Raw genomic sequence first — 27676 nt, 5'->3', positions numbered from 1 at the left:
ACAACTTCTGTTGTTTTAAGCCATCAAGTTTGTGGCAATATGTTAGAGCACATATTACCCTAGGAAACTGATATACCTAGAACAAGTAATTGCTTTGCAGAGAGGTAATGGAATGGATTAGAAAGAACATTTAAGCAAGATAGACTCAGATTTTAAACCTAGATTTTCTCTGTATAAGTTGTGTGATGTAAAAATGGAAGTCACTTTAAATCTCTGATGTTCAGGCTTTTCATTTGTAAAATCATGGTAAGCTCTCATTGTAGGATCACTGTGGGATATGGAGGTATGAAAATACCTCACTTGCTGTAAGCATTACAACAGCAGAATATTATTCTGATCAATATTCAATACTCAGCCTATTAATAATAAATTCAAAAATGTGCCACATATCTATAAAAATTAAAAACAGTTGTTTTCCTTGAGAATCAACATTTTAGCAATAAGAGCATAAGGGATTGATTAATGTGGAAACTGGTTGTGCAATACCAAATGTTTTGACAAATCTTTATTTCAAACTTACTATTCATGCCATTTTAAGCAACATCCTCGGTTGTCAGTGGAACCATATTCAGTCAGGTTCCTTTACTGTCTCATTTTTAATACCCTCCCTAGTTTCTTATAGACAAATAATGGAAAGTAATGCCAGAGTATTACTGGAAAATATTTGCATCTAGCTTGGGCTTAAGACAGCCAGATAAGAAACAAAGACTGTGATAACAGAATTTTCCTAAATGTTAGTCTAAGAAAATTAACAACAGCATAATAATCTCTAGGACAAAGTTGTCAAATTCATACCAACCGTGAACACCTTTGGTTATCCCTGACATTAAGGAAGACAAAAAAATAAAAGGAGATCTAACAATAAGTTTCCTAGAGGGACAATATAGGAATCAGGCAGTTTGGGTATTTCATATTCTGGAATAACTCCTTAATACCAGAAAATTGAGACTCTAGTGAAAGCTATTGAAAATACACACAACAAAAGTGAAAAAATTTTTCAAGAATTGCTCTTTCTTACTTTTCTAAGGACAAACTTGGCAAACATAATAAAAAAATAAAAAATTAAAGTGAAAAATATAATAGATTAGCTATACTGTTACTTGTGGCTGTTAAAACTTATTTTCTCTGTATAAGTTGTGTGATGTAAAAATTATTTATTTATTTATTTATTTATTTATTTATTTATTTATTCTTTCACTCATTCATTCTCTCAACAAATATTTATTAAATGCCCCGTCAATACCAGGCATTATGTTAGGTGCTAGAGATACAGCCTTGAATGAGATATCCATTCCCTATCTTAAAGGAGATTTGGATAAAATAATCAATTAAAATAAGGCACACATTATAGGAGTACAATGTAAGGCAACCCTAATTAGTTGGGGAATGAGGGAAGGCATCCAAAGAAAATGAGCTTTAAGTTGAGACTTGCTAAGTTATTTCAGTAAGGGGGAGAAGAGAAAAATCGAGACTTATTCCAAACGAAGGGGAGGACAAAGACCAGAAATAGGAGTGAGGTGTGCATTGAAGGCATGAAAAGAAGTTCAGTATGATTGGAGCATAGAAAGCCAGGGAAAAAGTGATATAAGTCAGGCTGGAAGAGGAGACAGGGGCCAGATTTTAAGATTAAGGACATCAGGAGAACGTTGCAATAACTTAGGTGAGATAAAATGGTACCGTAAACTAGAATGGTAAGCTTTGATATGGAGAGGAATGAACAGATTTAAAACATACTTAGGAGGAAGATCAAGAGAACTTGGAGACTGAATGAACGTGGGGACAGTAGGGGATATGGAGAAGGTAAGGATAATGCCAGGTTTCTAATGTACGCAATTATGTTGCGACACTGAAGGTAAGGGCATGTCTGCAGGGAAGATTATGAGTTTCCTTTGGGATACGTTGTTTGGGGTGTCTATGGGTAATCAAGAAAAGAAGTCTAGAAGGCAGTACTCAGAGATAAGTCTGGGTAGGAGAGAAAACTGTGGTGGCCATCCATATGAAGACACTAATTGAAGCTATGGGAGTAAATGAGATTGACCAGGAGTTCTATCCAAAGTGAAGAGAGAGCCTAACAGAGAGTCTTGAGAACAACAGTCTTTAATACTGCAAAGGTTAAAAGTAAGACTGCTGTTAAAGGACTTCATAATTCCCCCTCATAACAAACCCTTGCTTTTCTATAGCAATTCAACACTTTCCCTTACATGCATTCTCCTTTTTGGCTCTTAAACAAGTTTATGAAATAAGCAGGGGTGGCAGTATAACTCTTTACAGATAAGAATCAAGGTTCCAAGAAGTTAGGTCTGAGGTCACTGCACACCAATGTGAAGACTGCAACTTGAAACTTATTTCCAGTGTAGTTTTCTTTCCTTAACACTACTCTGCTCTCAAACATCAGCTGCTTACAGCTTCTTCCTTAATGCTAGCCTGGGCAATAGCCTACTTGGCATCGCTAAAGATGTTAAGCTTTGTGTACATATCAATCAAAAACCTCTCCATCTAGAACTGCCCTAAGGACAGAAGGGTTAAACTGAAGCAAAATTATGAAGTAGGAGAACTATTTCTTAGAGCTTGGAGCTTCCTACCTTCTCTATCTCTATCTTTCCTTCTGTAAAAACATTTGTTCATTCACTCACCAAATAGTTACTAAGCTAGATACTTTTGAATACAGGAGTTAATAAGTCACACCCAATCTCCACCTGCATGAATCATACACAATAGCAGGATGGCAGATGTAACAACTAAATATACTTAAAGTTAGGAAAGAGAGGAGTAAGGAGCTGGGGGAGCCATCAACAGGCAGACCCAACCTACCCTCAAGAGGCTGTGGAACACATCTTAGAACAAGTAACATTTACACTGAGACTTAAAGGACAGTTGAAGTCAACTATTTTGGCTGCTGTTGTAATGAGAAAAAGTGAGCCTATCAATTAATTCAAAAAATGAAAATAGAAGCTTATAGGTTAATGGACTACCTTTTATATTTTTCAAAATGGAAATCCCAGAGTTTGCTATGCTTGATCCAAAAGAAAGAATCTCCTTAAATTGTGACATTCCTGGAATTGCATCATTCAAGTCTAAGAGATCGAGAACATTACTCACACACACCTCAACTCACACCAACTAGGCAGGCATTTAATTTCTCTCCTCCTGAGTCCAGATTTGAAGGCAAGGAAAGAATTTTAAATACATTTTCTTATTTAGTCCCCATGACTCTGAGTTATATTATTCATATTTTACAGAAGAGAAAATCCTCTGAAATAGTAGGTAATCTGCCCAAGATTACAAGCCAGTAAATGGGTACTCAGAACATGAAATTAGTTGATTGGTTTTAAAGCATCTATTTGTTCTACCCCACACCACTGCTTTTGCCAAATAAGTGCTCTGTGCTAATGGGAAACTGTATGGGGGTTCTTTCAGCAAACAATAGAGATGCTTAAAAAATATTTCTAAATATACTAGCCTGACTACCCTATTTAAATTTACTATCCACCTACTCACCATACATAAGTCTCCATCTCTTTTGCCCTATTTTTAAAAAGAACTTTGTTAAAGTATAATTGAAAAACAATAAATTGCACAAATTTAAAGTGTACAATTTGATAAGTTTTGACACATTGACCAATGAAATCACTACCAAAATCAAGATAGTAAAATTATTCATCACCCCCAAAAGTTTCCTTATGCAACCATTGATCTACCTTCTGTCACTACACATTAGCTTATATTTTCCAGAATTTTATATAAATGGAATCTTATAGTATGCACTTGTTTTGTCTACTTTCACTCAGTATAATACTTTTGAGATCCACCATGTTGTAGTAGGTATCAATAAATTGCTCTTTTTATTGTTGAGCATACTCCATTGTATAGATATACTACAATTTGTGTATCCATATCCATTCACCTCTTTATGGACATTAGGCTGTTTATAATTTTTAGCTTATACAAATAAAGCTGCTATGAACATCTGTGTACAAGCCTTTACAAAGACATATACTTTCTTTTGTGTATATACATAGGAGAAGAATGACTGGATCACATGGGTGTATGTTTAACTTAAAAAAAACTGTCAGAATATTTTCCAAAGTGGCTGTACCATTTTGCTTTTCCATCAGTAATGTATGAGGGTTCTGGTTTCGCCACATCTTTGCCAATATTTGGTATGGTCAGTCTTTTTAATTTCAGCCATTGTAATAGGTGTGGAGTAGTATCTCATTGTGGTTTTAATTTACATTTCCCTAATGACTGATGATGCTGAACATCTTTCCATATGCTTATTTACCATCCCTTTATCTTCTTGGGAAAGTGTGCTCAACCACAATGAGCACATGCAGCTCAATATCAAAAAAACAAACAACCCACTCCAAAAATGGGCAGAAGCACTAAATAGACACTTCTCCAAAAAAGATATACAGATTGTCAACAAACACATGCAAGGATGCTCAACATCACTAATCATTGGAGAAATGCAAATCAAAACTACAATGAGGTATCACCTAACAGCAGTCAGAAGGGCCATCATCAAAAAATCTACAAACAATAAATGCTGGAGAGGGTGTAGAGAAAAGGGAACCCTCTTGCACTGTTGGTGGGAATGTAAATTGATACAGCCACTATGGAGAACAGTATGGAGGTGCCTTAAAAACTAAAAACAGAACTGCCATATGACCCAGCAATCCCACTACTGGGCATATACCCTGAGAAAACCATAATTCAAAATGACTCATGTACCACAATGTTCATTGCAGCTCTATTTACAATAGCCAGGACATGGAAGCAACCTAAGTGTCCATCAACAGATGAATGGATAAAGAAGATGTGGCGCATATATAAAACGGAATATTACTCAGCCATAAAAGGAAATGAAATTGAGTTATTTGTAGTGAGGTGGATGGACCTAGAGACTGTCATACAGAGTGAAGTAAGTCAGGAAGAGAAAAATACTGTACGCTAACACATATATATGGAATCTAAAAAAAAAAAAAAAAAAGAAAAAAAAAGGTTCTCAAGAACCTAGGGGCAGGACAGGAATAAAGATGCAGACATAGAGAATGGACTTGAGGACACGGGGAGGGGGAAGGGTAAGCTGGGATGAAGTGAGAGAGTGTCATGGACTTATATATATTACCAAATGTAAAACAGCTAGCTAGTGGGAAGCAGCCGCATAGCACAGGGAGATCAGCTCGGTGCTTTGTTGACCACCTAGAGGGGTAGGATAGGGAGGGTGGGAGGGAGACGCAAGAGGGAGTAGATATGGGGAATATATGTATATGTATAGCTGATTCACTTTGTTATAAAGCAGAAACTAACATGCCATTGTAAAGCAATTATACTCCAATAAAGATGTTTAAAAAAACATATAAAAGAAAAAAACAAAACAAAACAAACAAAAAAAGAACAGAGAGTACTACTAAAGGTAATTAGGTAATTATATTTTTTAAAAAGAATATAAATGGATTTTTCTTCCTTCTCATAACTTATTTGAAAGCAATTTAATAAAATAATATGTATATGAAAAAATAAATAAATAAAAAGATTGGGTCATATTATTATTGAATTTTGATATTTTTAAATATTTTCTGGCTACAAGTCCTTCATCAGATATATTCTTTACAAATATTTTCTTATAGTTTGTGGTTTGTATTTTCATTGTCTTAATAATGTTTTCAAAGAGCAGAAGTTTTTACTTTTGATGAAGTTCAATTTATTCTTTTCTGGATCATGTGTAAATGGATAGTGCACTGATCATCTCCTAACATACTTCATGATTCACTTTTCATTGATGGATTCCAAGTGTCTAGAATGGTACCTAATACACAGTAGGTATTCAATGAACATTTGATTAATAAATAAAAATTTCAAGAAGTTAAAATGCAAATAGTGGAGACAGTTTGTAGACAACATAGAATATAAAGTAGTCTTAAGTGCAAAGGCATGTTCAATTTTTGTTATCTGATCTAATACAAATGTTTATTGATATAAGTACCCAAATGTATTAAATTCTTTCAGTTAAAGAACCAGGTACTTTTTACCTGGAGACAAATTCTTTCTCCTCCAAAATATGAATTTGAGGTTCTGTAGAACTTAAAGTAGTAACTCCCCTACCCGTCTCCATTCTCCACACCCCCAGTAACTCAAATCCTATATGAATCTTTGTAAATAAATTAAAGCTGATGAATTCTCAAAAACTCTAATCGTGCCAATTATAAATAAGCCTCAGGATGGATTTCAACCAGCAGCGTCCCCAAAACCATTATCTGAAACTCTAATCCATTATTTTTTCTTTCATAATTAATTTTTCTAAGTAGGTCAGTACTATTCATTTTATTTAAGTGCTGTTCCAGTAATCCCATTTTCTCAACAACCAAAGTCAACTATAACTATATCCATATTTTTAATTAAATATACCAAAAACATTCTTATATTATGCAAAACACTAAATTAGGCATAAAAGTTTTTTTTCTAATAAGTAATATGATAATGTACTATATTGGTCCTCAATTGCACATCTTGGCCATACAAATCTGGTAGAGTCTTATAAGCACCTCAAGGATTTCCAGATATATGGGTGCTTAAATAGGTATTTCCCACAAGAAAAAGCTTATTTTATTACATTTTAGCATCTAAATCACTAGGAACAATTACCAGAAATGTATATAAGTAAATAGATAGATAAACACATGATGTGGTAGACATACATATTATATGTTATATGTATAACTATATATACCTACATTTTGTGTGTGTGTGTGTGTGTGTGTGTGTAGAACATCAAAATTCAACTCACTGGAACACAGGAGATAAAATGGTCAAGCAGGCAACAGAATTTGTCACATTGATGGACTTTACTCCTAAGAGAGCTTCTCAGGTCCCCCTCACTCAGAGCTTGCATATTCTCCATTTAGATGCAATTCTAAAAACACTGGGATCTGCTTTCCTATCCTCAACAGATTAAATGTTGATAACTCAACAGTGTAGGTGGATTTGTGGTTGATACTAGCTGCAAGCAGCCTGACATGGGGAGAAATGAGAGCTCTGATAGAGCCCATCTAAGCAGTGTCCTGGTGGGGTCACCGAGGCCTGCTGGTTAGGAGGAAACTTAGTGGAAATGGGCGAAATTTCTGGGAGGAAGGGTCTGATGTTCTCAGAGGATGAAATACTCGAGACTCAGTGACAAGGTGATATGAATCCAATAGGAGACTCACAGCAAATAGAAATTCATTATTTTGTTATTTAATGCAAGTTGCTTTTTAAATTATTCTTTCCCTATGAATTTTACCACCAGGTATTTGTGAATATTCTGAGTGAATTAATGCTTCCTGACTTATTAAAGCACTTTTGACACTATAAATTAGCTAACTTTTTCTTAAAAGATACTAAGAAGATAAGGCTTTTCATTTCCCATAAAGGAAAATAAAATCACCACAAGTATATCCATTACGAACCACTGAGGTATGAATTTAGGGAAAATTAGGATGAATATAGAATACTATCCTAACTTTCTGCAGTACTCCCTGAACTGTCACCAGAGTTCTTAATTCAAATATGTACTCTTGATCTAAAAATATGCTAGCCCAAGAAACTGAATGATTACCCCTCAGCTGAAAGCATATTTAGTGATCTGAGATAGGAGAAATTTCATTTCAGTCAAGCAAATGGTTTTGGTTTTCCAACCAAAGGAAGGCTTCATCATGTGCGAGCCATCATTATAATGGAATGTGACAGAATTTTTTTAAACAGATGTATTTTAACGTAGATCTCTAATAAGGGCTATTTTTCATAGTAGTCATCCTGGTAGCAACTTACTCCAGGGTTACTGTCAATACTTGGAAGTTGGGGCATTGCCTTTAGAATTAGTTCCTGAAAAAAAACAGTCTTTTTGCTTCATAGTTACCCTTTCTCTACCACCACATGCCCCTGATTACCTTACCACGAATGTGCCTCACTTACACTGATCAGCAAAGAGCCTCCTCCTGGGATTGGTATCATGGCCTACTTATCCTGGGCTTTGCTGAGGGTTAGGGGTTTATGGGAATTAAGAGTCTATTTTTGACCACCGCATCTGTGTGGCATACCAAACTCCTTTGGCCAAAAAAGCAATATAAAATTGAGATTACCAAGGGCCCTATTCCTGGGACTAGAGAATGAGAAAAATTCTCCACGACAAAATAGAGGACTTTTAGGAATCACTTTTCATCTGAAGTTCATGTGTGCATGTTTCCGGCTTGGCTCTTAATTGACCTGCTCTTCCAGTATCTGCTGCCTGTAATCTGAAGGAAAACTCTGACCTTACCAAGAAGGTTGTCATAGAGTAACACGGTAAATAAAGTATAATGAGTTAATTTGAGCACCTAGTCTAGGGTTCTATGTACCCTGTGGGTCTTCAGTAAGAATTTGTTGATTATGTCTGACTCACTTTCAATGTGAATAAGCCACATACATATTGCTATTAAAATAAAACAAGCAACACAAATACTTTCTAACTTCCCGGAAGTGGAAGTAAAGTAGCGAATTGGAAGAACCACTCTCACCCTTCCTAATCCCCACTCCCTGCAAACCAATTCAAAGGAAGAAAAGAATATAAAGGGGAAAATGAACATAAGAAAAACAATTAGCCATTGCAGTCTGCAAAGCCTGTAACGTTATCTAGAATGACAGCATAGCCATTGTTCATGCTGCCAGAGCCCTGCATGTTTGCTAGCTCACCCGAGGTCCTGGGAGAATAATAAACTAAGCAGATTAGATGTAGACTGATGCCTCCATTCCACCACCACCTCACACAACAAGCACACTGTTCTGAGTGTCTGAACACATGCAGGCAGGTAAACCCAGAGAATGGGCACTCCATGTTGGCGGGAGGGGAAGAGGCTGCCAACAAACAGGGCCTGTTTATTATTTAACAGTTGGTACTGCTAGAGGCCTGGCACTGCTATAGAGCACTCTCTGTTTCAGTGCAAGTCAGCCTGATTATGAGAGCGTGTGAGCCAAATCGTGTTTACCATAGTCTGTGAGAACCTCAGTGCCCCCAACAGACATGGAAATTCTTACAATAGCTCTCATCCAAACAGAGAACATCATTCCTGAGATGGAGGTAAAGGGCTTTGTGTGCTTAAATCTTGTCTGATCATCTGCTCAGTGTCTCTACGTGTACTTGCTTTTCTCCTGCTTAAGACTAGTCATTCCTCTTTAATGACATAGTCCTCTGCTTTTGCTTACTCTACTTCAGGACCTAAATCAACCAAATAATGGGTGAATCACCCATCTACTAATAGTGCTGATGCTGTCTTGCACGCTTTGGCTTTCCAGCAAAAGAATCTGCTGCCCAGGACAGCTACCTCCTGCTTCACCAGAACTGCCTCTGCAGTGAGTCTCTTCTCTGCCAACGTGGGCCACAGGTGGATGCCTTCCTACAAATCCAATCAGCAGGATAATGCACGACTATCACAAGAGTGGACCTTAATGACAAAGAGCCCTGCTTAGATGGTCACCCCATTAACTTTGATTTGATTATTCTGCCCCAGCAGAACACTTGGCTTTATAACCACAGGTGGCACCAGCCCAACATAAAACAGGTAGAGAAAGTAGTCTGGTTCATAGATTTTCAAAATGTTAAATATGATATAAAATACAAAAATGGTAAGTATCGAGATAGTCCCTGGCTCCCTAGGAAAGCTCCAACTTCTTTTAAAAAATAAAAAAGTTCAGAGCACATGAAACAATCACGATAACTAGGCAACACAGATCATCTAATCATTTCCTTTGAAATTCAACATAAATCAACCACTCTTTTAAGTGTAAGAATCTTGGCTTTTATCTTCAATACCAAGGCAGCTTTTGATATTATGTGAATTTATTCTATACAACTGTTTATAAATTTGAGATAAAACTGGCTCCATATAAACTAATTCAATATTTTGAAACTTAATTGTACCTTCGATACACTATGATCATGTGTAAATCACCAAAATGCTTTCTACCAATAAAGATAGAGGCATAACAAACTATATTGTCTTACCTGAAACAATGTATATTAATTTTTGTCAATTTTCTAATTGACAGTTGATATTTACATGCTGCAATATCAAAATACTGTTTGTTTTTCCTTAATAATCTTTCAAGTTTAAATGCCACTCAAAGAAAACAAAATATGCTAAGTATAGTTAAATAAAGTCATAATTTTATATTTTTCATTTTATTATGTTTTCAAAGAAAGTACTTGTCCTTAGGTCATAGATCATATACACATACATAGTGAATAAAACTACAACAACAGAGAAGGTATGAAAAAATAATTCCTTGTTTAGGATAAAGTTAATTCCTAATTTAATTTAATCACTTCCTCTACTGATCAGAGATGCTTCATAAACAGCCCCAAATTAAGGAAGTCAATTCTAAAATGAAGGGGCTTCTCCCAAAGCATTCCGCATATAATAATGTTCATAACTACTAGTTAATAGCAGAGCAATGGATCTGATTATAGGTTCACAAAGGGAAAGGTGCTATTTCAGCCATGAAAAAAATATGGACAGGGATTTTTCACAATGAGTAGATTAAAGACAATGACATGTGTTTATCTTTGTGCTAAAATACTTCACAGCTAGAAAGAGACATTAGTAACAGTTCACACTTGTCGAGAGCTTACTATGTGCTAGATACTCTTTTAAGAGCTTTATATGAATGTACTCATTCAATCCTTACAACAACCAAATAAACATGTACTATTATTTCCTCCATTTACAGAGGAGGAAACTGAGGCACAGAGAGGTTAAGTAACTTGCCTGAGGCAGAGTCTAATAATAATCACTGTGTTGAGCTTTTCATAGTGCTGATCATTCCATCTGAGGTCCATGTCTAATTTAAAGATATGTGGTTCCAGAGGCTGTAAATGTTAGAGCTAAAGCAATTTAAAATGATCTAGTGCATGGTTCTAGAATTCCAGGTTGGAGGAGGAGGTTTGGAAAGACTGTGAAACCTCAAAATTTTGTGGATAGATATACTTTTCTGAGAAAAGAATATGAACCATGAAGCTAGTCTAAATCTCTCAATTGAGAGATTAAGGAAATAAAGCCATGGAGCAATGCATGTAAATGTTACATATTATAAGAAAAAAATAGAAGAACCAAGCTTAGAAACCAGGGCTCCTGTCATTACCTTCTCAGCCCTAACGCCCTCAGGTGACTGGCCTTCCATGGCAGAAGAAACCTGAGCGAATGACACAGAGACTTTACCTCTGCCAGTTCCCCATAACTCAGTAAAGCAAAACAAGGAGACAAGAAGAACAGAAACTCTAGCGGAGTCTGTTCTTGGATACTCAATGCTAATGGAAAAAAGGTGGAACATTTAAGAGATAAGAAGAAAAAAATTCTCTAAATTTCTTTTTATTTCTCTTGGATCTCTTAATGGTAGTTTATGTTTACCCAGAAATCATCTATTGTGTCCACATTTTTCAAATTTATATGTAAAGTATTCATAATAATTATTTTAACTTCTTCTATTTCTATGGTTACTTCCCTTCCCGTATTTCTAATTTTGTGCATTTGTAGGCTTTCTCATTTGGTGATTAAATCATGGAATGTTGATTTATTTATTGTTTTGTCATTCTCTTTGTAAAACCCAATTCTAATTTATTAGCGGCTCTTTTTCTGTTCTCTAATTCATTAATTTCCGGTTTTATTTTTTATCAATTTTTTCTTTCTGCTTTGCAGATTTTTTTTTCTTTTAACAAACTTCCTGAGATGAATGCTAGTATGTTTATAATTATTTTTCCCTGAAATGTTAATATCTAAAGCCATGGATTTTCCTCTGAACACTGCTCTAACTATACCCATATGTGCTTATTTTCTGTAAATTCTGTAATCTTTGTTTAATTGAAAAAATGGATTTTAAAAGTTTAAAGTTTACCAAGAGATAATAGTTTTAATTTTAATTCTCAATAATAAACTATATTTGTAATAGATGACTTTAGTTTTATACTTATTGCTTTAAAATATATTCTTGATCTTAATTCTGCCATCTTATTTTATATTATTTTAAAAATCACTTCCTTTCTTTTCTCTGATTTGCTTCATTACTGTATTTCTATCCTAACAGTTTGGAAGTTTTATCTTAGTTTGTTAATTCTTCTATTGCAGTGTTTCTCAAACCTACAGTCTTTATTTAAAACATAGATTCCAATTCTCATCCCTCTCCATCAAAAGATTCAGTAGGTCTGTATTGAGATACTGGGTATTTTTTTAAAGGATTTTATAATACTCATTCTGATGGTCTGATGACCACATCTTGAGTACACTGTTTTAATGGTTAACTTTATACATTTTAATAATGGAGTTGAAGTCCTATTTTTGATTTCATGACTTTATAATACAACTTTGGATTATCTAAAAAATTACTCTAAAAAATCATGAAAATACTCCCCTACACTTCCTTTTGTGCTCCAGTCTCTCTTTCCTCTCACGACTGGACTTTGATTCAATTGTTACTTTTAATTCTTCTTATTATTTTTATAGCTTTAAATAATGCATCTACATCTGTGTTACTTAGTTTGCCAAATTTAGACAGTATTGATCCCTCATTCCCAGCTATGAAACACAGGTGAATGAATCCACACTTGCCTCCTATTATTTCCTCTTTACCTTTCAAACCTCTCAGGTTCTGTCATGTTATTATTTCTATATCATCAAGGTTTACACCATGTACATTCTATTCTGTAACATCCTCCCCTCCCTACCCACATTGTTTAGTCATAAGTCTATTTTTAAGTTGATTTGAGATTCACTAATGTTTATTTATCATGGCTTCTCTTAATATTTTGGTAGCCTAAACTCATCACTAAAATTTTGCTGTTTTGCCTGTTTACCAGAATAGTTCATGGTGTTACAGACTCTTGAGTACTTGCATTTTAAAATTTTGAGGCAAATCCAGTCTCTCACCTTTTGATATTTTTCATATATGCTTTTCAGGTGTATTTCTTCAGCCAGGAGTTTCTGTAATTTCATCAAGATGGATCTCAGTGCTTATTGCTCAGCACCATGATTTTCCTAGGATACAGTGTGCCCTTTTCAGTATAAAAATTCAGGACTATTTCCAGAAAAATTTTATTCTATTATACATTGAAATTGTTTTCCATTTGTTCTGTTCTTTTTTTTTCTTCACAAATATCAGTTGTCCCAATTATTCCTTTGCCTTCCAAAGGTGTAACATAAAATTTTGTTTATTCAATTTTAACAGCTAACACATTTACATGATTCCAAAATACAAATGTATGAAATGATACACAGTACAAAGTCTACCTTTCATCCTGTTTTCCATCCACCCAGTTCTTATACCATCCTCTGACAGGTAACTACTGCTATTAGTTTGTTGCTTTTCAAAAAACAGATATGCCACTAAAAACAAAATATATTCTTTGTATGTATGTTTTTATATAATACACGCTGCTCTACATCTTGCATTTTTCACTTAAAATATGTATATTGAATGGAAATCCAATAGTTCATTAGCCTAAGCCTCTTTTGACAAACATTTAGATTGTTTCCAATATTTCCAACAACAACCAATGCTGTAGTGAATAATCTTATGTATATATTATTTTACTCATGTGGAATAAGTGCTTAAAACCAGAATTGATGGGTTAAGGAGCATATGTACTTGTTATTTTGGTAGATATAAAATTTATTCTCCCTTTGAAGTTGTTTATTTTTGGCATTTTGATAGATGAAAATGCATCTGGGTGTTTTTCTAATTTGCATTTCTCTTATCATGAATATTTTAATCTTTATTTATCTTATTATGTATGAGTTGAATATATATTAATATGTTTAAGAGCCATTTGAATGTTTTGTGCCAGTTTTCCTATTGAGTTGTTGGTCTTCTTCCTTATCAATTTGCAGGAGCTCTGATTTATTAGGGAGATAATATTTTTATTTGAGATATGAGTTGCCAATCATAATTATCACTTTCTCACATCATTTAAAAACTATTTTTAAGGGTTTTTTTTTCTCATTCACAATTCTAGTGGTATTGTTAGAAGTTCTTTCCTTCTGCTACTTTCTATATCTAACATGGCTTTTAGTTCTAAAAGTTTTATTTTTCTCTTCCATTTCTTTCCTGTTCTCTCATAGGTCATTTTATTTCTCTTTTTGTTGTTTTACTTCTTTAATCCCGTATATCTAATCTTTGACCTCTTATTTTAAAAAAACTATTTCTTCTATTTCTTTGCTACTATGGAGAAAATATATTATTTTCTGGTATAACTCTTTTTCTGGTATATATCTTGATCTGCTTTTCCTTATGTCACTTTTGCTTTAAATTAGCTAAGAATGGGTCCAATGCTGGTTCCTTTCTGATTATTTCTCATTTTTCAATCAGCCAATTTTATCAGCTTTTTGCTGAATAGAAGAGGCTGGAGGAGTGAATTGGGGAGGTATGGAGTTTCATTTTGGTGCCATGTTTGCTGGCACATTATATCTTTTCTTTCCAGCTCTGCTATGCACACTGTTCAAGGAATATGCCTCTGCTCAGTAACTTCCCCATTTGGATTGATGGGAGCCCTAAAGGACTTGCATGGAGTCCTATATGTTACAGACCTTGCTGGTCATAATTTAATGTTTCTTTTTCTTCTCCTAATTGTGGTCAACATGGCAAAAGCTAATATGGGTTACTATCTCCACCTTGCCATCCTCACATCCTGGTCTGGTACATGTGGCAGGTTGGTACCATTCCTTTCACTGCCAGCTTCTCTGTTGACCTGTATTGTAGAATAGGGCTCAGGGCCGCATCCACAGACCACCTAGAGCCTAGACTTCCCTGTTCCATGTAAGTAACAGTAGCATGTGTCCCTCAGAGTCATTCCATCTACTTTGCAGGTTCTGACTACCCCATATGTTTAACACACTCTCTATATCCCCCTTAACTTGGTCTAAATTTCATAGTATTCCATGGTTTGTGATTTGGGATTGTGCCTGTCTTCTAAAAGAAGAGGGGTTTTATGTGTCTCATTTTTGTTTGCTTATTTATTTGTTTGATTGCCTATTTGGTTTTTGCATAAGAAGGTATGACGTAGAATTGAATTTATCATCTATGTCCTCTTAATTGGCGGAAAGAGAACTTCATTTATTAGCTCCTCTTCAACTCTTCCCTCAATTAAGTGCTTTGCCATTCCTGTCCCTAAAACTGGACTAACCCACTATAAGGTGTCAACTAAGTATTTACATTAGTTGACCATTGTATGTCTCCCATCATAAGCGTATTTGCAATAGGGGACTTTAAACCTTAGACCAAACCTTAGACTTCCAGATGAAGCTATGAAATGAAGCTATGGTTGTAGAATGACAAGTAATATGGAAGATGTGGGGAAGAAGTTAGAGGACCACAATTAGTATCTGCAAAATTACCTCTTGTGGGTGATTGACAGATATGTTTGAGTTGCTTTAATCTCTAGAATTTGCTACTGCAATGCCTCATTTTTTCTACAATAAGAGAATAAAAGGAGAAAATAAGTAAATTTTCTAGTTAACTAAACAATTTTCTTTTAAACATTAAGGTGGAAATCTTTATAATTATTTCCAATTTTCTAAAGAAATGACTTGACATAGTGAAAGTATACTGGCGTGAGAAGTTCTGAATTCTTACACTCTGTCTGCCATGTATTATTAATAAAACTTTGGCAAATCATTTAACCTACTCAAGCCTCAGTTCCCCCATCTGTAAAATGGGAAAAGGAATACTCCTTTTCTTACCATATAGGTTTTCTGTAAATGAAATAATATATATCAAAATGCTTTGTAAACTAATAAACAACCAAAAAAGTAAAAGCTTCTTAATAATAAAAGATAATCCAGATAAAAATAAGGTATTATGATACTGCCAAAGATAATACAGACATATGGGTCAGTTTATCCTATACAACATGATATGCTTTTGTGACCCTTTTGTGTGCTTTTTCTAATTGTTCAGCTAAGCTCTGAACTGCCATTTCACTTCTCATTGCTTTCAGTGAGTCTGCCTCTAGGAATAAAACTTCCTCTTCCCCTGCTTCCTCTTCCACAGTACGTTTATATAGTTCTTGTGTATTTTTTATGTTTTTTTATTGCCTCAAGTCTGCTGTGAAAGATAGTATAGAGTAATGAAAAGGGAAAGAAGCTCTGAAGTCAGACAGACCTGGTTGAATCCTGGCTCTCTGTTCTTGTGCACTTTATTTAACATCCCTGAATCTATTTCCTCATTCCCAAAATGCATGTTATAAGTATTGTTATGAGAAAAAAATTGTATCGTATCTACATAAGGTTTGGTACATAATATGCATTTTTAAAATCAGAGATACTCTGAAGGACTATGTAATATGTAAAGTTATTGGGTTTCATCAAATCTCATTTGCCTTCTTAAAAGCATATTTTGTCTATTTCTACGTTCTTAATTGAGGTTTTAAGACAGTTGACAACTGATATATTGCAATACTTTGATCAACAGCTTTTTTTTTCATGAACCATTTCACTTTTTTCTAAATGCCACTATAGAATCTACTTTTCCTTAAGATCTACTTTTTATTGATATCCTTTACTCATCTTACAGTTCCAACAGCTTCTCTGTTTCAATTAACTTCTTTTTGTCTTAAGTAACTTTTTTTCTCTTGTGTAAAATAATATATCCCACTCGTAAACCTTCAGGACAGAGACCATATTATCTTTGTTCACAATGCTCTGAATATTATGTAAAAACAATACCACTATTAAGTAATGATTATGTATGTGAATATTATGGCTTCTAGGAATTTACCCACTCTGAACTCATACCTAGAAGGTCACAGAATATTATTATATGGCACTTACATAATCCTTTATCATTTTGCAAACATCTCATAATCATTTAATGGAAGTCTTCAAACCACTAGAATAGGTTGATCTTGTCATTACTGTTGCTGAGAAGAGGAAACAAAGATGAAATGATAAAAACTTGTCAGATATCACATCTCATGCTATTAGGAAAAGTAGGATGAGCACTCAGTCTCTTATTCTCTTATCTGCTGATATCCATTGAGCTAGAGTTATCTTAGCATCAGAAGAAGAAATAAATCTATTCATTTCCAAGTATCATTATTTGGAAAAGATCTGTTCAGTTTTAAAGGGTGGTTTTCTTTATTTTCAAAATAAATAAAAGGCAAATCCCAGTGATTTGGGGCGGGAAGGGAGGCAGGAAAACCCACAATCTAGGGCCAGAGAACAGGAAGGAGGTAAAATTGGTGGTGAGTGAATCCTCAGGCCATCATCACATGGGAGAAGTATTTAAAAAGCAAGGCCACTGTCTTTCCTCATCTGAGGTTTCCTCCAGAACCCTGTAGGAGAGGAAGACATACTGCTGTGCCTTCATTTGGGGAGCAGCAGGACAAGGCAGTATCTCCTCAGCCAAAAGAACCCCTTCCTGACAGCTGTAGGGATAAATGTTTGTGCCACTAGGGCCCTCAGAAAATTATTCCCTAAAGTCACTATTGTTTTCAGTCAGAAAAACCCAAAAAACAAAAACCAAATAAACCCAAAACAGCTTCAAAGAGAAAACAATGTGGAGAGAGTAAATAAGAGTAAATAACATACAAAATTTGATGTGACCTTCCTAGCAATTTTATGGGTTTAGGGTAAAGAGTAGAAAACACTCTGAGTTGGGATTTAGAAGTCCTGATTTTAGCTTGAGCAGTTTCACTGTCTAGCTGTGTGACATCAGACAAGTGGCTTAACCTCTCTGGACCTATGATCCTTCATATTTAAAACGAGGGGGTTGGTTAATAAGTAATGTCTAAGAGTCCTTCTAGAGATCAAAATTCCCCAATTTATACTAGTAATAATTAAGATTTTACAGTGCTTTACCATCCACAAATGGTTTCCACATACATTATCTAATTTGATTCTTGTGCCAGTTCTGAGGTAGTAATATTATGAGTATGCCCATTTTAGAGGAGAGATTCAGAAACCACAAAATGGCAGAGTTGGCACTGAACAGATGTTCCCAAGAGGAAAATACCCCTTCAGCAAAAGAAGTAGCTAATGCTAACAAGGATAAGTAACAGCAGATAATTTAGTCTGTGAGCTCTTGTTTAGGGGCGCAACAGAATTTCTAGATGCTACATTGGGGCAATGATAACCCACCCTGTGGGATGGTATCTGATGATGTATTTATCAAAAAAAACTAATAAAAAGAAAATTAAAAAAAGATACAATAATTGTTACTGCACTACACCCTAATGAATTATTGTGTTCAAGGTTCCTACAAAAAAAAAGTAATATTATACTCGGCTTATGTTTTAATTGATTTATTAATATTTTATCACAGGAATGTAATTTAAGCTCCTCATGATTTAGATCTCATAAACCTTTAGCATTTTGCAAATTCAAATTCCAATTTAAAGCCAGGGTGAGCAATTAACTTTTCTATCATCTTGTCAGGGGAGAAGGTTCGTGTTTAATTTGAGACAAAGTGACAGAAATATATATACACTGTATGTATTACTCCAATTTAATTTATGAGTCAGCACCATCCACCTTCAAAATGTAGATTTAATAGAAGGGGAGGAAGAAAAGGCCGTGCTGTCATGATAGGGCTGTGATATCTGCCCTGAATTTCTTATAAAAAAAAAAAAAGTCCCTGGTTTGTTGAGATACCAGGCTAGATTGATTGCAGGCCTATTTCCAATTCTTTTGTTTTAAATCCAGTTACTAATTCTTTGCTCACAGAGAACACAATCTCATGGATATCATGGGGAGCTCCTACCCCTCCCACTTCTACCTCTGCTCCTACCCAGTTCTCAGTTTCACGTAGAGCTGCCCCTCCAGGTTTATCCTAAATCTAGGCAAGTGAGATAAACTATGGAAAATATCGCCTCCAGGTCACTTCTTCATCCCCTTTCTCATTTTCCAAAGCAATCTTTTAAATACTCTCCACCTAAAACAAGCAAGCAAACAAAAAACCTCCTCCCAACTTTATATTCTAATTTACAGGATACACGTGGCAGGTTAAAACCGTGGCACTTTCCAGTGATCCTTTACAAAATATTTAAGGACAGGATCAGAAGAAATGAGCTCAGACCACAGAAGGCAGTCAGGTGAACAGAAGGGAAGTACTTCCCTTTAGTGGTAATTAAACACTGGAACAGGGCTGCAGAGAGAGGTTAAGGAATTCTTCCTAGCTGGGTTATCCTATAATTCACCAAAGGCTCACAATGCTCTATGCTGATGAGATGAGTTACATGACATCTCCTCCCTGGTTCAATCAAAGGGAAGCAATTTACATCTCAAACCAGTTCTCTCATCAGTGGGACATAAAAACTGCAGAAAAGAGACACAGCAAATGTGCTTATTTATACAGCATCAACTCAGTTGCCACTGTTCTTTATTATTTTCCTTCACTCCCTCCTCCCTTGTATGGTGGCCATTTTTAATAGGATGCTTTAAATTCTAAAGTGAGAAAAACACAGAACTAAGAACAATTCAGGACCAAAATTAACTAAAGATTTCTCATGATTCTGACAATCACTGGTCCTTGTGGTATTAGGCCAGTCCCTTTGTTCCATTTAAAAATAAAATTGGATTCCCTCTGCACACAACAAGAAGGGAATTAGAAGATGGTTAATGGAAAGCTCTGGAAGGTAGCCTGGCAAATGTTTATTCACTTTCCAGGCATACAATGCTGTTCTACATAAGTGAATGCAGTGCATTTGTCAAAGAAAGGCTATGTTGAATGAGTGTGAGGTCGTCATTCATAAAACGAGCTTATTTTACTAATAGAGTCTATTAATCACAGCTTAATTATGTCAGATGTTTTGCACTTGCACACGACAGTGAAAATCGCCAAAAATGCATTTACCGCACCTGCTTAAATGCAGTCATATCCCAAAAAACTATTCCAGGGAAGGGGAAACAGCTCCTACAGACATGGCTTTTAGGCAGAATATGGGATTATGGCAGAGGGGTTTAAATACATGAGGTAAAAATGGTAATCATATTCATCAAGTACACAAAGAAGTAAAAACAAGAAGCTCTAGATAATTCTTTTTAGTGGACTCACTAAAATAACAATAACATCTTGATGAAGAGAACATGATTGTCGAAAGCTTGTCCATTTTACATTTTCTCTTTACATGGTGCAATAAAAAGGGAGCACCTGCAGTTTCTACTTGTGGGTTATTTTTTTTTTTCTTCTTCTGATGTTAAAGGAAATCATGGGACATCGTATTTGCTTTAGGAGCTACTAGTCTAATCTCAAGTACACTCTCCCTCCCATAAAGTTACATTTGAGCGCTCTAGGAATACCTGTGCAGTGCAGAGAGGTTCTACAGCCTACAAAGTACAGTCTTTGCTTCACACGCTTTTTCTTCATTCAAACACACCAGCCCTTTATCACTTTGGACATTCAGCTAAAACAGATTTCTCTGTCATGAACAGTTTTAGACAAATTAGACCAAAATATCTTGTAATTTCCATTACTTGGTAGCATCTATTTTACATCATCTCACTATAGTTTCACTATAGTTGTGGTGCCCTAACACTTACCTAAAAAAATTCTATTAACTACCCATCATGGGCATTTGAAGTGCATTAGAAAGCCATACACTTAATTACATTGGAGGGCTGGTGTGATCTCACATGAAACATGAGCTACCTTTATTAAAAATAGAAATTGCATTTATTTAATGTGTCTTACAGTAAATCGGTCAATTTTAAACTTTCAAGACTGTATAATGAAACAAAACAATATTTGAAAAAAACAGAAAATGTCTACAGATTTTAATAGAAATATTTTACATGCCAAGAGAAGCATTCTCTTTCCCATTTCTCCCTTTTAACATTCTCTCCTTCCTTTTCTTCCCTTTTCCCCCTTTTTCCCTTCCACCTCCCTCCCTCTTTTCTTTAATTTGGGGGATGTGGTGGTAAACTTTGAGTAAGGGAAAAATATTTTTGTTTCAGAATCCGTGTGCTTTTACTACTCCAAAGGCTGATTTAGAGGAAAATTTTTGGTTACTTCTTATGGCATTCTCTTTTTTTTTTCTTAAGAGTCCATAAATAGCCTTCAGGGATCAAGCTATTTCCAAATATTCCCATCATGGCCTCCAGTACTACACACTGCAGTTTGTGATGTACCCTAACAAAGGTAGTCTTTTACAAAAGACTGCAATAGCTAGTGAAGAACTATTTTTTCAATTACTTTTGTAAAGGCACAAAATAAATGACAGTGGAGTATGTACATAAATAAAGCAAAGGTTGAGACTTACTTTACAACTACAATGTCACTAATAGACATCATCCCCCCTGCTGTTCTACATATCTAGATTCAAGTCTGAGGCTTTAAACTATCTTTTACAGACAAAACAGGGTAAGGGACGAACGTGTCTTTCATGTTCCAATAACAAAGAAGGTATGGGAGAATAATTTGTTTCAACAGGTGTCTGTCACAATAAACACCCAATATACAAAATTCTGAAGTTATGATAAATTTAGGATCTGATTATGTGTTTTACAAAACGATTTTCCATAGACCTCTAATGAGGAGATAGTAATTCCAAATACATCAAAAATTGTGGTTTAATTTTTTTTTTATTTTCATAAAACGTTTTAAGAAAGATTGCTGTCATATAAGAAGTGTCAGTATTTTCAGAACAATCAGACATTTCCAGAAACAGAACAACATTACAGATTACAACATTACAACAGACACCTCTCATACTCATGCATCTAATAAGATCAGTAAAACCAGTGGGTAGGAGGTACCTACAGGTGATTGTGAAGGCAGATGCTTTCTAAGTGGAGGGGGCTGAAAATAAAGTCACACCTACAGTGCTATGCTTTCATCTTTCTTCTTACCCTCCCAGTCACCCTGCATCTCTCACTGTGGTGCTTTAACTTTCTTGTGGCCTTCCTTCTTCAAGCACTTTTGGAGGAGTAAACGAAGTCTTATGAGAGTAGATTCAGTCCTGTGCCACTGACTGAAGGCATTTGTTCCTTTTATGGTTTGACTAAAATCAAAAGTATCATGAATATGTCTTAAAATCTAAGACTGGCAATTATATTGTAAGGATGGCTTAAAGTCCTCCAGGCCTACAGGTTGTACAAGGCAAACAGGAGTACATCATATGGGCCAGTCTCTACCTGACTCTTCAAGATTCTGAAGATTGTCAAAGTTCATAAAGTGTTCTTTTTTTTCTTGGCATACACTAGGCTAAGTATTACCTCAGGGCCTGAGGATATCTTTTTACCTATGCCTGGAATGTTCTTCCTCTAGAGCGTGGCATTTTCATCCTCTTTCTTTATTCTCATCTCTACTCAAATACCACCTTTTCAGGAGACTGACACCAACCATCAGATTAAAATGGCTCGCCACCTTCATTCTACCCTACCCTGCTTTATTTTTTTCATAGTATTTATTCTTTACTGAAATTATATATTTATTTACTTATTATGCATCTTCCCCTCTAAAATATGAGCTTTGTGAGCCAAAGACTTTCATCTTATTCCCCATAGCATCACTAGTGACCAGAACTGTGTCTAACATATGGTAGGTGTTCACTATATATTTCTCAAATAAATAAAACTTAGGGCTAAGATACTTTCTCTTAAATTTTACAATTTAAATACCATCTTCTGCTGATAGGAGAAGGTATCATACAATGACCTTTCACACTCTAGATGATGAATGAAGTCAACATGGAGGAGTCACTTTTCTAGGAAGAGTATGTTCAGACCCAGTTTGAAATCACAGCCCGTTGCTATGGGGTGTTTATTGTCTGCCATTTTAGTTAGACCACTGAATTGATGGAATTAACAAAAGACCTGACAAGACACAAGCACACACACACCAAAATAACAAACAAAAAGCCTCCAAATCCTTCTTACTCTTGGAATTGGAGTGCATCGCTACTTTACTCCATGCCAACAACAGCTAGAGAAGAGAGGCATAAATCGGGAGACCTTTGAAAGCTATTTCACTGAACCTGCCACCTGTCACTCATGCAAGAAGAGGCAATCATCCATCTATCCAGACTGGTAGGTCAAAAAGTCTTAAGTGCCATTTATTTACCTGAAACTAGTGACTCCTTGGAAATTTTTTATATCACATAATAATGAAATGACATGATCTCTGTTTTTCCTTTAGATAAACATTGAACATTTGCTTTAAGATTGCATATAACTTTTAAAATACAAACACCAATTAAATGAAGTATTTTTTGTTAGAGGAAAAAATGTCTATCATAATTTTAGTGGCAATAATAGTTCTGTACATTTCCCTTAGCAATTTTAACCTCAGATTTCTAAGCACTATGCAAACATTAATTTACTAAGTTCTGCTGTGTTCTCTATGTGAATTTGAATTTTAACATTTCTTCATTATTTTCAGATGAGAATCACATGGACAGGTCCATGACTTGCCAAGACCACCTAGCAAGGACATTAAGAAAAAAAAAGAGCAAGATCTTTCCTTTTTGAAAGTGGGTGCTCAAGGAAGAGTAATGAAATAATATAAGAAAATATCTAAAATAACACCTGGTTTTTCTTACACAGTGCTTCCATTCAAATTTGTTTTGGGAAGTAAAATAAGCTGATAGCTCAGTTCAGACACTAAGGACTCTGAATAAACATCCCTGAAAATAGTAGGGTCAATCTTTAAGAATAGTAGTTAGCAATTATTGAGCATGTGCTATGTGCCAGGCACTGTTCTAAGAGCTAGTGGAAATAGGGAATTGTGTCTTGTTCACTACTGTATGCCCCGAGCCTAGAACTGTGCTGGGGCCAGAGGGAATGCTGAATCAGTACTCGTAATAAATGTATGTATGAGAGAAGCATTCTTCATTCCAAATGACTAAATTGTATGAATTTTTAAACACAACCTGTTTGTAAGTCAGAAACAGCCTATATAAATGCTTACCCTTTTTTTTTTTTTTTTTTTTTTTTTTTTTTTTTGCGGTATGCAGGCCTCTCACTGTTGTGGCCTCTCCCGTTGCGGACCACAGGCTCCGGACGCGCAGGCTCAGTGGCCATGGCTCACTGGGCCAGCCGCTCTGCGGCATGCGGGATCTTCCCAGACCGGGACACGAACCGTGTCCCCTGCATGGGCAGGCGGACTCTCAACCACTGCGCCACCAGGGAAGCCCTAAATGCTTACTCATAAAAGTGGAGGAGAAAGGAAGAGATTGGATTTGACCTGGTGTGTAACTAAATCTAGGGTAGCAGTGAGCCTCTATACAATAGAATCCATTGATTTAACAAATATTTATTGAACACATACTATATGCCAGGCACTATAAGTGGTTCTAGGAATAAATACAAGGTCTTTTTGTTATGGAGCTTAAATTATTGTTTATATACCTGAGAGGAGGGTAACTTTGTACATATGCAATTATGAGGCAAGAATTTTTTATAAACCAGTGGTTCCTGTTTGTTTGGATTTACCATTTTACCAACTTAATTTGCCAGTGCTTCGACAATTCAGTCTCTTTCTGTATGTCCATGAGAAAACTACAGAGAAATATAGGTGTACTGATTAATTAAAATATGTATCCATAAAGTGGGTGGTTAGCTGACAATTGCTTAGACAATCTGATCAATGTCTGAAAAGTTAATTAGGCATCAGGGTGAGTTCTGAAAGGTCTGAGTTATCTATTTTAGTTACCCGTATTGTCAATTCTCAACTTCACCTATACAAATAAACTCTAGAGCTTCATTTGGACTACATAAAATTGGACTCCAGATACAAGTCTTAATGTATAAGATCAAGAATGACGCCATTTCAATGAAAAGAAATTTAAAAGTACACAGAATATTAGAAGATAAAAAGGTCTTACAAACTCCCTACAAAGGCTGGCGATCTCATCTATGGTCAACCTTTGGGTGCTAGCTCTGTCCCTATTACACAGATTCTCTCAAAACATAGCTGACCAAAGTATGGCTTGTTGGTGAGTATGCATAACTGAATTTATTTCACTCTGATAATCCACCATAGATGTTTAGTTTTTTGAAAACAATCTCATTTCTTTTGGCTTTACTTTTAGGACACAAAATCAAGCTTTTGAAAATATTTCTGCCGTAAACTGACTCTTCAGCTGTGCTATGGAAGTTTCACTCTGTAAGAAAACCAAGGAAATCCAAGGCAATCTAAGTTTGATGTTTAACCATTGCTAGCAGCCCACTTAAGGTATATTTCTCCTCCAAAAATTAAGCTTTCTGAAATATATATTTTAGCCGGGAGTTCAGCAATGCCGGGAAAACACTAAACATTTGTTGGCAAAGGAAGAAAAGAAAAAATTTGGTATTGATGTATTAGATTTTTAGTATATTGAAATCAAGAACTAGATTCAAGTGACAGTTCTGCTTCAACCTGCTGGGTCTGTACATTTGAAAAACTGAAATTTGATATCTAAAAATCACTATTATATTCAGAATTACTCAACATTCCTTTTCTGTGTATACATGTTCATGTCAATGATACAACAGCCCCAGGCATTCCACTACCAATCTCCTTGCACATTTCCATTGACATTGTCTCTATCAAATTTGATCCGATAAAATTAAATGGAATGAAATAAAACAGTCTGCTTGAACCTCAGTATTTCTCATCTCTTATTATATTGTACTTCTTATCATTTCTTATTTATTTAGCTGTGGCAAAAATGTTTCCAGACTCAATTGTATTTTCCCTCTTGGTCTCCTATTTCTTAAGTATTTTTTCTTTGAGTAATGTTGTTCATCTCAATTGCCAAAAAAGAAAAAAAAAAGAATCCTTATAATTCTATGAAAATAAAAAGGGTGTAATAATAAAGTAACTGCTATTGTATAGCAGAAAGGCCATTTCCATCTGACGTTTCCCATAAAATTTTCATCTGATTCCAATAGTTTTCACAACTACTGCCTACTTTGAGAAGATTCCAAATTGCAGAAGGCAGATGGGTGGTAGGAAACTCAAGGAGAAACTTGGTAAGGAAGACAGATTTCTAGCTATGGCTTCAAGAGTTAAATTTTAAAATAAAGTAAGGAGTAAGTGTTGAAGAAGATACGCAATTGGCTTATGATTTATCCCCTCACTTTTAGACATGAGAGGAACCCTACATTTCTCCCCTTCATTTCCACACTCCCTTCTATCTGAACATGGATTTTATGCTTCCCCCTGAAAACTGCCTTTAATATTAAATTTAACCTGATTTCATGTGTTTATAAACATTGGGGGGGGGTGGTTAAGACACACAGTATGATTTTCCTCTGGAATTCTCTTTCTACAAGCAACAGCCAGATGACAATCAACCTCTCCTTAATCTCTTGAAAAAAAAAATCAGTAAGTTTCTTGTGTCCTTCATACAGGATTGCCATTTATTACAAATCGTGCTGAAAGACCTCACACACAGCAAACTGAAGCATGTGGGATTTAATCCATCACACAGAGTGATTAAGGATTGAGTCAACACTTCTAGGGCTTCTGCCCCCCAACTATGCATTTCCATGGTGCCCATTTCCATGGTGTTCAGACCTTCAAACAAACACATTTGTCTAAAAACAAATACATATGTAGGAAAACAGTTCTGAGGGCTCTTGCCTTTTCAGCTGCTTTTGGTTGACAGTTGAAAAGTCAGATACAACATTCTGAAATTCTGAGTCTTCTTGTCTTATGTACTGGAAAGGGAAATATTTGGTCCCAGGTAGTGAATCTTTCATGGCTTCTATTAAATGGGCAAGAGAGTCACAAAAGGAGGCCCTCGAGTTTTCACCCTGTAATGGCCTCCTCCTTGGTTTCCCTCCACCTCCCATCCACTGGTTTCAACTTCATTTTGAGGATACGTAAAATTATTCTGAATAAAAACCATTATTTTCACACTCTCTCTCATAAAAGTTTTTTAAGAAATGTGTTTCAAAACAAGATTATCTGTAATATTAAGAATACAATAATGTTTTTCAATACTTCTCTAGATTTCATAAATCTTACCTATCCAGGGATCAAGTGGTATAACTTGAGGGCAACTGAAGAAATCTCTCCCCAACAGTCTTCCTGTGCCTGAAATTCTATCACTTAAAATTCACAGATAAAGGCAGTGTCCCTAGAAATCATTTGATTCTATGTTACCCTGAGAAGGGTACCATTTTACTTCTCTTTTAGAGATGAGGAAATGAAGGTACAGAGAAGTTAAGTAACTTGCCTAAAGTTTTTTGGTAAGGATTTGAACCCATGGAGTCTGATACCATAGTCTTAGCCTTATTATACTGATTCTCTGTAAAGTAGAGATCAGTAGAGAGGAATGGCTAAACGCATGATTTTGGAGTCAGCATAAGTTCAAATCCTACTTTTACCACTTACTGGCTGTGTGAGCTTGGCCAAGGATCTTAACCTCTGTGAGCCTTTATTTCTTTGTGTGTATAAAAAGTAGCTAGGCTTCATTGAGTAGTAAGCTATGTCCTAGTCATCAAAGCAAAATGTTTTACATGCATTAACTCATTTAATTCTCACAATAACTCAACAAGGCATGAAGTATTATCATCCCCAAATTAGAGATGAGGAAACTGAAGTTAAGTAACTTGCCTACTGTTATACTGTAAGTCGTAGAGACAGAATTTGACAAAGGGTAACCTCACTCAGGAAACCAATATGTTTAATAATTAAATTCGGTGATAATAACCAACAGTATTTACCTCACAGGGCTTTTGGCTGTATTTTGGTA

At 35.4% G+C, this 27676-nt stretch overlaps 1 protein-coding gene across 8 annotated transcripts in view; it reads right to left on the bottom strand.

The window, feature by feature from the left end:
* Positions 1-27676, bottom strand: part of ZBTB20 (zinc finger and BTB domain containing 20) — an 825027-nt gene that overhangs the window by 514855 nt on the left and 282496 nt on the right. Inside the window, exon 5 of one of the 8 annotated variants that reach the window (XM_082624273.1) lies at positions 16827-16915. The exons of the other annotated variants lie outside the window; for them this stretch is intronic. The gene's annotated coding sequence lies outside the window, so the exon portion shown is untranslated. The remainder of the gene's footprint in view (positions 1-16826; positions 16916-27676) is intronic. 8 annotated transcript variants of the gene reach the window in all.

The sequence above is a fragment of the Mesoplodon mirus genome, assembly GCF_964341445.2.
Source record: "Mesoplodon mirus genome assembly, chromosome: 6".
In the NCBI taxonomy this organism is placed as follows: domain Eukaryota; kingdom Metazoa; phylum Chordata; class Mammalia; order Artiodactyla; family Ziphiidae; genus Mesoplodon; species Mesoplodon mirus.
This window is presented reverse-complemented; position numbering and strand designations above follow the sequence as displayed.